Source organism: Piliocolobus tephrosceles, chromosome 5, assembly GCF_002776525.5.
Source record: "Piliocolobus tephrosceles isolate RC106 chromosome 5, ASM277652v3, whole genome shotgun sequence".
NCBI classification, from domain to species: Eukaryota; Metazoa; Chordata; class Mammalia; order Primates; family Cercopithecidae; genus Piliocolobus; species Piliocolobus tephrosceles.
The window spans coordinates 47,302,606-47,309,431 of NC_045438.1; the positions used below are offsets into that span (position 1 = coordinate 47,302,606).

Consider the following 6,826-nt stretch of genomic DNA (forward strand, 5'->3'; position numbering starts at 1 on the left):
AGCTTGTGACTCAGGACTTTTCTTTGTGCGGGGAAAAAAAAAAAAAAAAAAAAAAAATCACACCAAGAAAAGAAATGTTTCATTTCATGAAGCTTAAAAATCCTGACATCATTCCAGAACTATGAACCAGAGTTATGCTAACAGCGTTAGATGCAAATGTGTATGACTTACACACTTGTTTCTTGTCATGTTAATGATTTTCCCCTTTCAGTTTTTTATAGGCCTTGGTTACCTGAGACAGTTAACTTGATCCTGTACTGAAGATTATTGAGTCTTCCTTTTATAAATAAAAACCTGCTGATAGGCATAATGTTCTACAATGAATCCTGTAGGTCATTTGAAATGACTTATATATTAGAGTTTTTGTTCCTCCTATGTTTTACATGTACTTGAAGTTTTAGATCACAAATTTTAAAAAATGCTGTTCTTTACTGAATACTAAAACAACTTAAGAAAATAGATAAGAATTAGACAAATGGGGTTCATAAGAGCAGTTTATTAGAGAGAGGACTGAATTGAACAGCATGGATTGATCTATATCCACAATCAGGTTACATAAAACATCCAGCTTCCACTGAGCTTGCCAACTGCAAATCTCAGGCCTTCCCCTTGAAAGGGCAGAGTGTAGCTTAGTAATCATACTAAGATGAACAGACCATGGGGCTTCCTGAAGACAGGATACACATTGAATCTGAATGTACTTCTCTCTGAAAAAACACAGCCCAACCTCAGCTGAGTCACGCACTCCAATGCAAACTCCTTCTCTAAAATTTGCCAGTCAACTCAATCCATCCTCCCCCAGTGAAGAGAGTGTGACGGGGGGAAGAGGGATGATGACTCAGGTTGGGTTTCCTCAGAAACAGACTCAGACAGAATTTTGGAACAAATGATTGATGAGGGAGATGATTCCAGGAAGCACTGGCAGGAGAGTGGGAAGAAAGGCACAGCAAGGAAGAAAGTCAATGCAGGCATCTACTGGCCAGTTACTACTATGGACAATTGAGGCTCCATCTTGCTGAGACCCCTGCATTACTGTGTGGAGCATGTCTTAACATTGTCCCACACACTAGCGGAGGCAGCTGAAGTACTTTTCTGCCAACCCTTTCCTTTGCTGGAGGAGAGCTGCTCCTGGAAGCTGTAACTCACCAGTACTGCTGGGGTATCCCATTCAGGTGAGCAGGCTCCTGTGGCCAGAGGAAGCTCCCAGGTGGAGAATCACAGTTGTTTGCAGAAAGAAGCAGGAGTACTGAGCAGAACAGGAAATACTGTGGGGTATCAGTGGGGCATGGGCAGCTTCCACCAGGCCCAGGCAGCTAGCTCTCCCTGGTGCTTCTCAAAAGGTGAAGTTCCTATATTATGGGTGAAGATAGAACATCAAGATCTTAACTGTGACCTCTCCTGTATCTCAATTTCTGTGAGTCAGGAATTTTGGAATAACTTAACTGAGTAGTTGTAGCTTGTGATCTCATGAGGTTGTGGTGAAGACATTGGCAGGGGCTACAGTCATCTCTGAAAGTTTGACTGGGACTGGACAATCCATTCTCAAGGTGGCTCACTCAGAGGCTATTGCCAGGAGCCTTGGTTCCTTACCATAGGAACCTCCCCAGAGGGTTCACTGTCCTCAAGACGTGGCATCTGGCTTCTCCTGGAACAAATGATCTAAAATAGAAAAAGAGAGCAAGCAAGAAGTCAAAAGGCCTTTTACCAGCTAATTTTAGAAGTCTCATACATCATTTCCTTTATATTCTCTTTGCTAAAAGCAATTTACCAAGACCAGTCTATACTCAAAATTAAGGGAATTAGACTCTACTTCTTAAAGGAAGGAGTATAAAAGAATTATAGAAATATTTTTAAATTACAGTAGGTGCCAAGCACCCTTGATATTCTAAAGTGAGGTGCTAGACCTCCCTGCAACTTGTATGAGAAATAAGGTAGAAAGGTCTGGAGAACTTATCTGAAGTTAGTTTTTGTGTTGTCTGAATCCTCACAACACAGGGAAAGGGATGAGTGCATTTGCCCCCACCCCACTGCTTAAGCCAAGGTGAGAGGGGTTTGAAGGAAACTCTTGAGAGAGTCTGGCCTGTATGTTCTGGAATATGGAGAACATATAGACTAAATTGTGAGAGATATCTGAAAAGTCAAAAGGTGAGAGGTCATGTGCACAAGCCCCACGTAGCAGAACGAGAGGCGTTAAAGAGCAAGGTTCCTCTCACCTCAACAGGGAAAAGGACTGAGATTTTCAGAAGTGTGAACACAGTGAGGACGTGACTTGACATAATCTAGAAAAAAGACTCACTCACGGGAAATGCCTGAAGCCACAATATGACCCTGTCTTAGTCAACTTGGGCGGCTATAACAAAATACCACATAGACTGTGTGACTTGAACACAGAAATTTATTTCTCCCAGTTCTAGATGCTGAGAAATCAAGATGATAGAGGTGCCAGCAGATCGGATGTCTGGTGAGGACCTGCTTTCTGGTTTTCAGATGGCCATCTTTCACTACATCCTCACACAGTGGAGAGCAGAGAGGGAGAGCAAGGAGGCAAACTCTCTTGTGTCTGCTTCTTTTACCTCTCTATTCATTTGACTTCATTCACATTTTATTTTTTCCAGCTTTACTGAGTTATCATTGGCAAACACTGTATATATTTATTTTTTTTTTATTATTATTTTTTTTTATTTTTTGAGATAGAGTCTCGCTCTGTCACCCAGGCTGGAGTGCAGTGGCGCGATCTCGGCTCACTGCACGCTCCGCCTCCCGGGTTCACGCCATTCTCCTGCCTCAGCCTCCCAAGTAGCTGGGACTACAGGCGCCTGCCACCTCGCCCGGCTAGATTTTTCGTATTTTTTAGTAGAGACGGGGTTTCACCGTGTCAGCCAGGATGGTCTGGATCTCCTGACCTCGTGATCCGCCCGTCTCGGCCTCCCAAAGTGCTGGGATTACAGGCTTGAGCCACCGCGCCCAGCCAACACTGTATATATTTAAAGTGTACAACGTGATGTTTTGATATACATGTACATTGCCAAGTGTATTAGTCCATTCCGCCATTGCTATAAAGAAATAACTGAGACTGGGTCATTTACATAAAAAAAGAAGTTTAATTGACTCATGATTCTGCAGGCTGTACAGGAAGCATGGCGGCTTTTGTGGCTGGGGAAGCCTCAGGAAACTTCCAGTCATGGTGGAAGGCAACAGGGAAGCAAGGCACCTCACATGGCAGGAGCGAGAGCAAGAGAGAGATGGGGGTGGGAAGTGCTGCACACTTTTAAACAACCAGATCTCATGAGAACTCACTCACGTCTGATATGGTTTGGCTGTGTCTCCACCCAAACATCACCTTGAATTGTAATAATCCCCACATGTCAAGGATGGGGCCGGGTAGACTGATTGAATCATGGGGGCAGTTTCCCCCATACTATTCTCATGATGTTGAATAAATCTCATAAGATCAGATGGTTTTATAAATGAAAGTTCCCCAGGACAAGCTCTCTGGCCTACCGCCATATAAGACGTGACTTTGCTCTTCCCTCATCATCTTCTGCCATCATTGTGAGACCTCCCCAGCCATGTGGAACTGTGGGTCCATTAAACCTCTTTCCTTTATAAATTACCCAGTCTCTGAAATGTCTTTATTAGCAGCATGAGAACGAACTAATACATCACCACAAGAACAGCACCAAGGGGATGGTGCTAAATCATTCATGAAAATCTGCCACCATGATCCAATTACTTCCCACCAGGCTCCACCTCCAACACTGGGGACTACAATTTGACCTGAGGTTTGGTGGGGACACAGATCCAAACCACATCACCAAGTGATTGTCACAATGAAGTGAATTAACATGTCCATCACCTCTCTTGGTTACCTTTTTAAAATTTGTGATGAGAATACTTAAGATCTACTCTCCTAGAAAATTTCAATTTTACCTTAACTATAGTCACCATGGTATATATTAGGCCTCTAGAACTTATTCATCTTATATCTGAAAAAAATTTGTAGCCATTAACAGACATCTCCCCATTTCCTTCAGACCCCCAGCATTCCTGGCAACCACCTTCTGCTTTCTGTTTCTGTGAGTTTGACTTTTTTAGATTCAATGTATGAATAACACCATAGAGTTTTTGTCTTTCTGTATCTTTTACTTAGCATATTAGAGAGAGAGAGGGAGGGAGCATGCACATTTTCTTCAGTCATTCATTCATCCATCTCTTTTATAAGGACACTAATCCCATTCACGAGGACTCTACCTTCATGACCTAATCCCTTCCCAAAAGCCCTACCTGCAAATACCATCATACTGGGGAGATAATTCTGGGGGAACATAGACATGTAGTTCACAGCAGCTGCTAAGAGATGGGTGGAGTACTGTGAGTCCAATGGCTGAGCTGGGTGTCACACCCAACTGCCAGATGACAGGCAATACACCTTTCCCACTTCCAGGGAGCTGCTGGTCAAGGACCACCAAAGATTCACAACTAACATCTCACAGGAGAGCTTTGACCATCTAGTTGGCCAGAGGGCACCAGTAGTGGATGACATGTGTACCAGCCTCTAACCCTTCACTCTTTCTCCAGATTCATCTGTCACTCTGGACCTAATTCAAGAGGAATTTTTTAAAAGTAACCAACAAGTTAGGAAAGATGTAACCAGAAACTAGGGAGAAATCCAACTGTGCTTCCAACATCCCCTGGGTCTCTTGGGCCTGGTTAGGCCAATGCTAGGGGAAGGAAGATGCTTCGCATCATATGAGCATTCATAATTTGTATTATAACAATGGAGGAATTATGTAATAATTAGGCTGAACCAAGCTAGTAATTTTTGGCAAATTAAAGGACATGTGTGAGTATCACCAGAAGTCTCCTGCCTCCCCCAGGGTAGAAAAATAACTCTCCCAGAACTTTGGCTTTTAGCTGACAACTCCAAAGCAGTAAGCAAACCAGCTGCATTTGAAATGTTAGCTAGGGAGAGATTTGAATCTTTAGAATTATAAAGCAAACCATTGTGTAGTGGGCAATAAAATACATTTCTTTGTGTCAGCTTTGGAGAGAAACTCTGTTACTAATTCTATTTTGAATATGGAGACTCTAACAATTAGGAAAGAAATCATATTAGTTGTTTGTGAAAACTGATGAGCTGAAACCCTGGAGATACAATTCCTTGAGAGCCAACCTAGTCCTACCCTGTGACTGATTTTTCTTCTGGGCATGACTTAACCACCTAGCTTCTTTCCAGCCATATCCTGGCCCAGATGGTTGCCACCTCTCACTGTATGAATCTTATACCAATTTGCAAACTTATTGAATTTGCATTCTGTCTGTGATGGTTAATATTTGAGTGTCAACTTGATTGGACTGAAGGATGCAAAGTTCCTGAATGTGTCTGTGAGGGTGTTGCCAAAGGAAATTAACATTTGAGTCAGTGCACTGGGAGAGGCTGACCCACCCTCAATCTGGGTGGGCACCGTCAAATAAGCTGCCAGTGCAGCTAGGATAAAAGCAGACAGAGGAACATGAAAGGACTTGACTTACTGAGTCTTCCGGCCTTCATCTTTCTCCCATGCTGGATGCTTTCTGTCCTCGAACATCAGACTCCAGGTTCTTCAGCTTTTGGACTGTTGGACTTATACCAGTGGGCTCTCAGGCTTTCAGCCACAGACTGAAGGCTGTATTGTCAGCTTCCCTACTTTTGAGGTTTGGGGACTTGGACTCACTTCCTTGCTCCTCAGCTTGCAGATGGCCTATTGTGGGACTTCACCTTGTGATCATGTGAGTCAATACTCCTTAATAAACTCCCTTTCATATATACATCTACCCTTTTATTCCTGTCCCTCTAGAGAACCCTGACTAATACACTGTCCTTAATTTTTCTGTTGGTTCCCTTCTTGCTTATACTTATTTTAGAAGCTAGTCCCTTCCCGTATACTTGGAGAAATAGGAACTTTTCAGAAAAGGTCTGAGAAAGATATTATTTCTGGTCTCAAAGAGTTCATCTTCTAGTTAGGGCAAGAGACTGGACTTGTCTAGACTTCTCACATAAGTATTCTTGTTCCTCAGCCTCTTCGATGGGTTTGTGTCCTACCTTCTCCAAGTACATGGCAACTTGGTCTCTGCCTCAGTCATCCCAGGGCACTCTGAGTTCCATATGCTCTGTGTGCACAGCAGGGGCCTCTGTGGGCCTGACTCCCTGAAACATAGGCAACACTGACATCCTCTTCTTAGTCAGTTACGTGAGTTCAACTACTTCCCCATTGTCTGCCTCCTCCCTGTCCTGCTGTCTTCCAAAGGGAGGATTTTACCAGACCAATTCCAACAATAAACACAGGTCCCTTTGAGGCCTTTTCCCATCAGTGTTAGATACTGGCCCATCCCCTTCAGCCTATCCACTGAGTGGTCCACCTCTAGTTTGGTGACTGCTATTATTGTGGCTCACTTTTAGTTAGTAATTAATTCATTTATCACAATTTTTTCCTATTTGTCATAAATGACTATTCATCTGTTTTTGCCCTTCCCAGTCTTCATTCACTCATTTATCTATTCACTCACTCATTCATTCATCAAACATTAATGAGCTCCTACTTTGTTTAAGGTCACACCCTACAAGCTGGGGAGACAGACGCAGGCAGTGGTTCTCAATCTTGGCTGATGATTTTAGTCATCTGAGAATCTTAAAAAAAAAAAAAAACAGATGCAGTGCCCTGGCCCCATCTCCAGAGATTCCAAATGAATGAATCTGGGGCAGTGCCTGAGCATCGGTGATTTTTATTTAATTTTATTTATTTATTTATTTATTTATTTATTTATTTATTTATTTATTTATTTATTT

General features: G+C 42.8%; 1 long non-coding RNA gene across 1 annotated transcript; it reads right to left on the bottom strand.

Annotated features, from left to right (window-relative positions):
- Positions 1–478: 478 nt before the first annotated feature.
- LOC111528142 lies at positions 479–1,335 on the bottom strand. The gene is made up of 2 exons (XR_003306753.1): positions 1,147–1,335; positions 479–918 (listed from the first exon to the last, which is right to left on the bottom strand). It is a non-coding gene; the product is annotated as an uncharacterized LOC111528142 (long non-coding RNA).
- Between the last annotated feature and the right edge of the window lie 5,491 nt (positions 1,336–6,826).